The sequence below is a fragment of the Mytilus californianus genome, unplaced genomic scaffold (assembly GCF_021869535.1).
Source record: "Mytilus californianus isolate M0D057914Y unplaced genomic scaffold, xbMytCali1.0.p SCAF_1, whole genome shotgun sequence".
Taxonomy (NCBI): domain Eukaryota; kingdom Metazoa; phylum Mollusca; class Bivalvia; order Mytilida; family Mytilidae; genus Mytilus; species Mytilus californianus.
The window spans coordinates 27,988,625-27,998,581 of record NW_026262581.1 but is presented as its reverse complement, the minus strand read 5'-3'; the positions used below and the strand labels follow the sequence as shown (position 1 = coordinate 27,998,581).

The window sequence follows — 9,957 nt, the reverse complement described above, 5'->3', positions numbered from 1 at the left end:
CGTCAGTTGTATTTCAAACAACGCCTGAGATCAAAATGGACATCTCTGTTGGTGTCTTATAGGTTCACTTCGAAGTATAACAGTCCTGATGTTTCCTGTTCGAACAAACACGATACTATTATCTATTCTCATTTCAACATGGGTAGGAATTATATTTGTCAAAATTTTGCATCTCGATAACCATTGGTATGAAGATATTGATAAATATAATGCCTACCCATGTTAAAATGAGCGTAGAGCATGGCATAAAAGAATTATTTTTATTCTAACAAAATTACGGACCAAATATTGAATTATGTTGTAAAGGCATACATCATGAAATAAAATCGTAAACTTTTATTTTAGATGCTTATCGAATGAATGGATTTCAAGTGTATGTGACCAACACATCATTTATTCCATCTAATGGTTATCTCTGTTATAAAGACCCTTATCCGTCTCCTCTTCCAAGCATCACACAGACTATTTCTTGTTATCAACTTGGAAAATATGTCATTTATTACGATGATAAAGGAACTGATGAAGGAAATAACGTATTCCCGCCTATTGTTGAACTATGCTACGTTGCTATCAATGGTGAGTTACGTATTATTTTTTGCACATTGTAATTTATAGCTTCAAATATGTAACTATGTTCATTTGAATCCTAACGAGAGGGCATATATCCAACTAGATGGAAGATAGCAAATATAATTCCTATTTTCAAAAAGGGAGATTTATTTTTGCCTTCAAATTACAGACCGATATCTTTAATTAGTTGTGTAGGAAAAGTTATGGAAAGAGTTGTATTTTAGCACTTGTACAATCATTTACATGCTGATAAATAAATTTGTGGATATCAATCAAAATTTCTTTTCTAAAAATTAAAACTGTCCATCAACTCTTAGAAATATATAATTGCATATTAAACTCTTTGGCAAAAAAAGAAACACATTGTTTTGTACTCTGTAACTTCTCTAAATCTTTCGACAAAGTTTGGCATATACATGTTGGCCTTATATGCAAAATGAAAGCTTAGGGTATGAACGGAAGCTTATTGAATTGGTTTCAATATTATCTACATAGAAAACAGAGTGTAGTATTGCATAATTCGTCTTCTTCCTTTTGTAAGGTTCAGCTGGTGTTCCCCAGGGATCAGTTCTGAGCCCTCTTCTCTTTGTCTTATATATTAATGATATTGCAGCTTACGCCACTGTGTCGGCTATTTGCTGATGACACATCATTCAGTTATTCTGGTAACGACGGAGAACATATGAGATCTGTTATCGATCGCGACCTGAAAGAGCTGGATGTTTGGTCTTCCAAATGGCTTATGTCCTTTAACCCTGATAAAACCGACATTATGATTTTCTCAAATATTGAGACTCCAGACCTCAGCTTTTCCTAAAATGGCAAACATATCCCTTGAAGTACATCTCACAAACCCTGGGAGTTAATTTCAGTTGTGACGCAAAATGGAACAATCATATTGAAAGTATAATTACAAGTGTAAAGAAACACTTAAATGTTTTGCGTAAACTTAAATACCGACTATCTCGAAACAATTTAGAAAAAACTGTACTTAGTTTTTATTCGACCCATTTTTTAATATGCAACGGAAGTGTGGGATAATTGTGAAATATGCTATTCACATAAATTAGAAAATTTGCAATTAGAGGACGCAAGAATTGTAACCGGTCTACCAATATTCACTCAAACTGCAACCCTCTGAGGTTTGCAGGGAATCGCTTTTTGAAAGAAGAAGGAGAAAAAAATTACAGATGTTTTATAACATGAACCAAAAACATGCACCAGAGTACCTATGTAATCTTGTACCTCCATGTGTACAAAGTACTACAAACTATCCGTTGCGAAATGGTCATGATATTATTGTTCCATTTTGTAGACTTTCCCTTACTACTGAATCGTTTATTCCCTCAACAATACGTGAGTGGAATAAACTTGATCCTAAAATTCGCAGCGTCGACACTATTTCTAAATTTAAGAAAGAAAGGAAAAACGATAGTCTACTTAGTAAAGTTAAAACGTTTTATTTGTACGGCCGGAGGAAATTGAATAATATCTTAACGCAATTGCGATGCTCCGCTTTATTCTTAAACTATGACCTTTTTCGAGCTAACATTATAAATGATCCTTCTTACCAGGGTCAAATATTGAGGATGTTCATCATACTTTCTTCGTTTGTCTAAAACACACTTCATGAAGAAAAACCTTACTCAATAATCTTAACTGGTTTTCTGAAAACTTTGTTTTAGATAGTAAACTATTAATTTGCGGAAACTTGGAACTTTCTAACGAACAAAATATTCAAATTTTCAAACATGTTAAAATATTCATCAAAAGGTCAAACAGATTTCTTGTACCTTCAGAGAGCGTTATTGATACTGACACGTAACATCATCATCATCGACATCATCATCAACACTCACGTCATCATCACAGAATTATATGACTTTTCAAACTTTCTTTCTTTTTTTTCTCTCTCTCTTCTTTTTTATACCTAAGATAGCTCGTATTATATTCTATAAACTGTTTGCTTTACATGCATGCTCATTATTCTATTATTGTGTTTATTTATATTGTATTATGGAGAAGACTTCATAAATATAATTTACTTGTGTCTAATCCATTTTGCTTTAATTTAGCAAATAAAATATGTTTAAACTGAATTCGAATTTAACGTTCTTTACAATATTTGGTTTCATAAAAAAGGAGATGTGTTATGATTGCCACGGAGACAATAGAGGACAAATAAACGCACAGTGACAGGTCAGCATACGACCTTCAACACTCAACAAAATATACATGTTTACTATAGATTAAGCTATAAAAAGTCCAATAAAACAAAAAGGGAACTAAATTAAAACAAAATTAGAAAAACAGCAAAAAATCTGTATCAATTAATGTACATTTAATAAAGTGGGTTCATTTCTTGAGAGGAGTGCAGTTACAACAGTTAAAGAATTCGAAGGTTTCACATTGTTTGTGACAAATAACGTCAATTGAACTTAGGTGGATAGTTGTCTCGTTGGCAATTATACCACATTCCCTTTATTTTTATATCGATATCAAATATTGTGAAAAAGATTATGTTAATACCTTTACTGGTTATTTATGTAGTGTTAACACTTTTTGGAGGTAAAGATAAGCTGTTTTCAACTGAACTTTAGTTTGAGTACTTTCAAAGTTATGATTTATCTAGTAGACTTTGTTTTCTTATTTTATTATAAATGGGTTATCGTTTAACTTTGTTCTTACTGTTTCAGCCGTTGTCGTTATTTTTTTCATATACAGTAACAAAGAAATTGTACAATAATTTTTTTACATGCATAACATTATTCGTATGATTGAAATTTATATTTGTTTTGGAGAGAGAAAAACCAAATCTTCCAATGACGATTGGCAATTCGATGGGTAGCTACTGTAACTTTGTTATTACAGATTGATTTTTTTTTTACATTATTTTATGAATTTATGAAGCATAGTTTGATACTTACCTTCATATGGTCACAAAGAAAGATCAATAGTTTTCCTAGACATACTATCTGTTTACAATCCTTTTTTTTCTGCACATACTAATGGTTGTTTATCAATTCAAGTCATTCTTAATGCATTTACTACTCACAGTAATCATATGCCTTTTAGGACCCTAATTATAAAACTGACAAAGTAAATTCAACACCAAAAGGTAAGACAAGTAGCACAACGTTACCTGTTTAAATGTACAGGTTTATGTGTTTGGTTTGGGTTGTCAGTTGGCTCCTCCTCATTAAGTAAATATTCTTCAGTCTGTTTATTGAAGTGACGTCTCTGGTTAGAATAAACACACAGTTTTCATTACTTAGCAAACTATGCAAGAATAACAGAATCGTCACTGTGCTACATTTAATCACAAATATGAAGTTTACTTGAAGATGCATTTCCACTTGCACGTTCTATAGCACCTAATACGAAGTGTTTTTTATACATATTTATCGTATTACAGTGATATTATTTATGAAGCCCACAAACTTGATATACTTATAGGCAACGTACTATCTTTCTAGAAATCACAACAGATCAGTGAGTGTGACAAATAAATGTGACAATAATTTACAGAATCAAAAAGATATACATAATTTACAATACAATTGATAGTAATTTTCAATATTCAAATCTCAAACAATATAAAACCGATCGAGCCGAAAGTTGAAAACAGCTCAATTTACTGATGCACATTATAAGATAAAATTGAGTATGGAAACGGAGAATGTTTCAAAGAGACAACAACCCGACCAAAGAGCAGAACACAGCCCAAGGCCACCAATGGGTCTTCAATACAGCGAGAATAATTATTTTCAGTCTACTCTTTAAGAACTACGCCAGACCATGTTTCTTTTGGATACATAATACCGTATTGTTTGAAGCCAGACTAAAGTAATTCCTTAAATTTATTCTGTGCTTTGAAATTCTATACATTATTTTTATATGACATTATGCTCTGAAGTTATTTGAAAGTACGGTTGTATTGAGGAAATATTAAAAAAGGGGAAGGATGAGGTTTAAAATAAATATCTAATCACGCCATAATGACTCTTTCCTACTGTTTTTGTAAGTCTAGACCTCGTCCGAGTTGTCTTCTGTTATATATTAGTGTTTTTGTAAATAAGAGCTTTTGTTTTGAAAGTAATTTTTTGTTTAGATTTGATCAATTTAAAGCTGGGCATATTGTTCAAACTGTTCTTCAGTACAGAATTAGTTATTTTGTCCTCTATAATACATGTTAACTTTCATTTATTTGTTATGTGACTTCAGTTGTTATCTTATTGACGTATCCATGTACCCAACGTTTTGTATATAAAAAGAAGGGAAAGATTTCAAGGGAACAATTAAAGACAATAAGTGCAATAAACTTGTGTGGTTAAAAAGACAATTGACAAAAAGACACGCATCTGTTCTCATAACACAGAAAACTAAAGATTTATCAACACAAACCTCCAAAAACCGAAGACAAATTTAGTTGCTCCGGAAAGCTTTGCAGTTTTTGTTCCACTAATATTCCCTGTTACTCATTTAAAGAAAAAGTTTCGGCCATTACTTGCGATCAGTATTGTTACAATCGATGGAAATAGGATAGTTGTTACAACACGTGGACCATGTCTTAGGTCATTTGAGAGAAAGATATTCCATAAAGTTCAACCAAGTCATGAATCTTTCTGATGGATGACCTCAGATCACAATAATGACCTAAAATGCCTCTGAAGTATGATTTATAACCCATCGCAATATTTGCTGCAATCCTGCGTTTTTTCATTGTCTTTGTCTAAATGTAAATGTCTGCTAGTTATTCGAACGGTTGGTTCATACTTTTATCTGGGGGTTGTTTCCTATTCCCCATCGTTACGAACACACACATCAATAGTTTTGATCAAATAGAAGTAAATATCCCATAAACGTATCGAAAGCTTCCATAAGATAGGAAATTCATAGAAAACCGTTTATTTCAACGTTATATTTGTAGGATGCTTTCAAGGTACATGGGGAACAAACTGTTCAGATGCATGTCCACCTAAATGTATAGACCAACACTGTTATCCTGGAAACGGTTCCTGTGTTTGGGGTTGTGATCCTCAGAACTGTTTAAAAAACAAATGTGATATACATACAGGTGCCTGTATCAAAGGATGTGTAACTGGATTGACCGGACAGTTCTGTGACAGAGGTAAGTATTGGTAATACTTGTTTGTGATTTTAATAAATCAGTTGTTTACAACATGTACCATGACTATTTGTTTCACAGAAATGGACACTGTGATAAACACACACACACATACAATACTAGGGTTGAAACTCAGTATGTTATATTTGATAAAGCAAAGGAAATATGTTCTTCTCAACAACAACAAAAACAACCAATATTTTAGCATATAGATTTGATATTATCAAACGATATCAGTCATAGTATTTTTCTTTTTTTTTATCTAACTGTGTGTCGTACTAAACATGCTTACACTTAAAGGTAAAATAACCAAATGTACCTTGAACTATTCTATTACCATTGTTTAAAAGCTTATTTGCATTATTGTCTTTGTTTGGCTTGTTCCTTTTTTATGCATTCGCTAAGTTACATTATGCAGGTAAGAAATTTCGATATTTTATTGTAAATGATGTATATATATTCACAATGATGTGTTTTGCGTTGTGTATTGTTTGTCTGTGTCCAGTGTGTGTTGTATTCTTCGTTAAAACTTCATTTTACCTATAATGCTTACATGTTATACTGTTTCCTTGTACTCGATTCTTACTTATTTTAATAATTGCAATGGATGACCTAATTTCCAATTGATTCAAAGCAGATTCAACTGTTAAATGAAATTTAATGTGTTAATTGTAGGAACTAAAAATAGAGATAAATGTGTATAATATATATATATATTTATAACAGACAGTTTATTCTATTCTTTGTAATCATATGTATTTATAGCAAATACATTTTTATATTTATAACAAGAAGACTTTACAGTTTAAAATAGAATATTGCATTTAACATGTTTACTAAGCTCTTAGATATTAATCATATTTATAAGAAACCTCTAATTTTTACAGACTCATTTCAAAGTTTTTGTAATTTCAGAGTACCAGATTCTTTTTCTTTTTAACTTATTATCATTTTTATATGTTATATAATCAATTCTAAAATTAGTTTTCATCGTCTCTGTAATACAATACTTGCTAATTTGTCCAAGATAACCTAGGTTCAAATGGAAAAATCTAAAACATGTATCCTGATGACAGTATTTTTGTAAGTTTGTAAACAGATGGAAATAGGACACCTGGTTTTAATTGCAAAAACTACTGTTTGATAGAGTGTTACATGTATTACTACAGTTCTTCGTGGTAAGACAAATAATCTATTATTATTATTGCATTTCTGACAGAGAAAATAATATAAAAACACTAGTGAAACGATATAATAATAATCAAAAGTTGAAAAACGGATCGACAAAGACCTGTAGACAGAGGGTCATGAGACGAAATACAAACCACAATGCTCAAAATAAGATTGAAAACAATAATTTCTGGGTGACACTCATATAATAAAAGAGAAAGATGAACTCAGATCGTCTAAAAAATAAACATTTTATGTCCAAAAAAAAGGAACCAGCCGTTGTATTCGAAACAAGGTGAATTCAGATTGATTGATTGTTGTTTCCGTCATGTCCAGTTGCAAATATGTATGCGTATTCAGGATGAGAGCAAATTGTCAATAAATGAAAAAGATAGGTTCTGCAGAATAGAAACGAGGGATTCAAGGATAGCGACAAACATTTTGTCTTTCAACTTGCACCTACGAACTTAATTAATATTTGTTCAAAGAGTTCTTAAATGTGTAGAGGGCGTGAAAATCCCTCTGCTCGAAACATGGGATTTAACGCCTTATTTCAATAAGACATGCTTATCTATACATCCCACACAGAAAAAGACGCCCTTTTCAGCATTGAATTTACTGCCGAATTAGGATGTCAGGAGATGAACATAGTTCTGTATGTATACCTCCGTCAACCCTTTGGAGAATAAATGTCTGAAGGTGAGTTTGATTTAGCAATGCATTTTGAGTAAACGTAAGATTCCAGAATACAAAATTGTAAACAAACTCATCATAGATAACCAAGAAAAGGTTGATATGACTTTCACTAAGAAATATCTCACATATCCGTTGTAATTTGTGACACAGATATATCGTCTTGATCATGTTGATGAGAAGAAAAACAATATGTAAGTAAAACTTTCAAAATGTTACCTTTAACCGGATAATGAAAAACCCTTGTTTATACTGCTATGTGTAAACTCTAGATACCTAACAAAGATAATAATACATATTTAGAAAAATCATGTCTACATCACTATTACGATAGACTGTTCCATGTGGACCTTCGTGATCAGTCTCTAGGTATAGGTCAAGGTATGTCATGAATAAGTTTATTACTTCCATTCCATGTACCTTGTTTATGCCACATGACTTGTAGGAAAATATATACAAAAAACAATTAAACAATGTGAAGACAAATTCAGAGGGAAAACATTTCGCTTGCATCATCCGTATATTGACTCTCTTCACACTTTCGTCTTCAACATGGACATTGCACCATGTGGGTAAACGATGTTCATTTTGCAAGAAAAGATATTTCTTCTTGCAATTATTGCATGTGGTAGTTATTTTTAATACAGTGACACTTATGAACTTATGAACTGGATATTTACCGTGAAAATTTAAAGTAGCGACTAGGAAAATGGGTTACAAAAACAATGTTAATGTACTTTTGTAGCAGAAAGGTCCACATATTTGTTAGGAACTAAGTCTTTTCCAAACAAAATCACAGGTGGAAAGTAAAATCACAAAAATACTGAACTCCGAGGAAAATTCAAAAAGGAAAGTACCTAATCAAATGGCAAAATCAAAAGCTCAAACACATCAAACGAATGGATAACAACTGTCATATTCCTGACTTGAAAGACAGGCAGTACAATGACAAAAAAAGAAACATAATAGTACACCAAACTTTGAAAAACAACTGATTCAATAACATAAAACCTGGGCGAATGTCTTGAGTTATTTTCTGTTTGGTATTAAATTGATATTAAGATCCATTTTGTTAATCTGGTGATCAATTTATTTGGCAATCGCCAATGGCAGTCAGCAGGGTTTAGGAACATCCGTTGTTTGACCTGTTAGTCAAATGCGTTTTGTTAAAATATACTTTTTCACTTTGTTGGTCTCTTGGAAAATGTTGTTTGTGCTGTATTTAGACCCCTCTACCAAGAAATTTGTTTTACATGCACACGTATAAAAATTGCGGTTTTTATCCAACGCAATCATAGGTTTGAACGTTGTTTTCAATTTAGACTTGTTTATATATATATATATATATATATATATATATATATATATATATATATATATGTATTCACACTAAGTCAAATTAGACCATGGCAATTTTGACCATTGATGCATTAACCAATTACTTTCATCAGTATTATTATAAATTATTGTAAGTAATTATTTTTTGTTAGGAGGCAAGATGTAGATGAATAAGTGGGTGATGAAAAAAAGTCGAAGAGGAAACAATACACATGGAAACAGTTATCTTGACGTAAATAGCTGATATAATGAACTCGGACAAGGATCATCAAAAATCCATATTACCAGCTTCAACAAAGCAGTACTGAAAATCAAGGAAAGGGCATGGTCTATAACCAAAACAAAATACAGACTGCAAATTTCAAAACAATACACATTGGAATTATTACCGATGCATCAAAAAATCGGTCCTATACGATCACCAAACGGTCCATATAACCAGCTTCGAAAGGTAGTTACTGAAAAAAATTAAATGATAAATGAAATGAAAAATCTTGACAACCGTACAACATGTACAAGAGATTATAATTTTCACGTATTAGAAGGAATCAATAAATGCGACAGTAAAACTTGTTCCTTACTTACAGTATGTGCATACCAATTCAAGTTATATTGACTTATTGGTATATGTATAAATAACAATGTATCTACTGTGGTGTACCAAACATTAACCTATCATACAATTATAACAATTGAAATATTATTAAAATTGTTTAAATAAATTAAGCAAGTAGCAATAAAGAAATTCCCAATTTATTTTATTTGTTTTATATGTTTATTATTATTATATTTTTTTAATTCTTTTTGTCTCCAAAGTGTCTAATACATCTTCCATCGAAAACACATGGCATGCTAAAAAATATGTTTAAAGCGATTTTTTCTGATTTTTTCCGTTAAATGTATCACATTCATCATTAATCAATCGTATCAATGTAATCTATGAGGCAAACTTACGAAAATTTCAAAAACAATTACTTGCTTCTTCAAAATTCGCTGACCAAAATTCCAATATTGTAAGCCCCTCCAAACAGAAAGTACCCAGCTATTTCTTACTACGA

General features: G+C 31.4%; 1 long non-coding RNA gene across 1 annotated transcript; it reads left to right on the top strand.

The window, feature by feature from the left end:
• The first annotated feature begins 364 nt into the window (after nucleotides 1–364).
• LOC127714152 (uncharacterized) lies at nucleotides 365–9,628 on the top strand. Its single transcript, XR_007987577.1, has 3 exons — nucleotides 365–576; nucleotides 5,501–5,701; nucleotides 9,052–9,628. It is a non-coding gene; the product is annotated as an uncharacterized LOC127714152 (long non-coding RNA).
• Nucleotides 9,629–9,957: the final 329 nt, after the last annotated feature.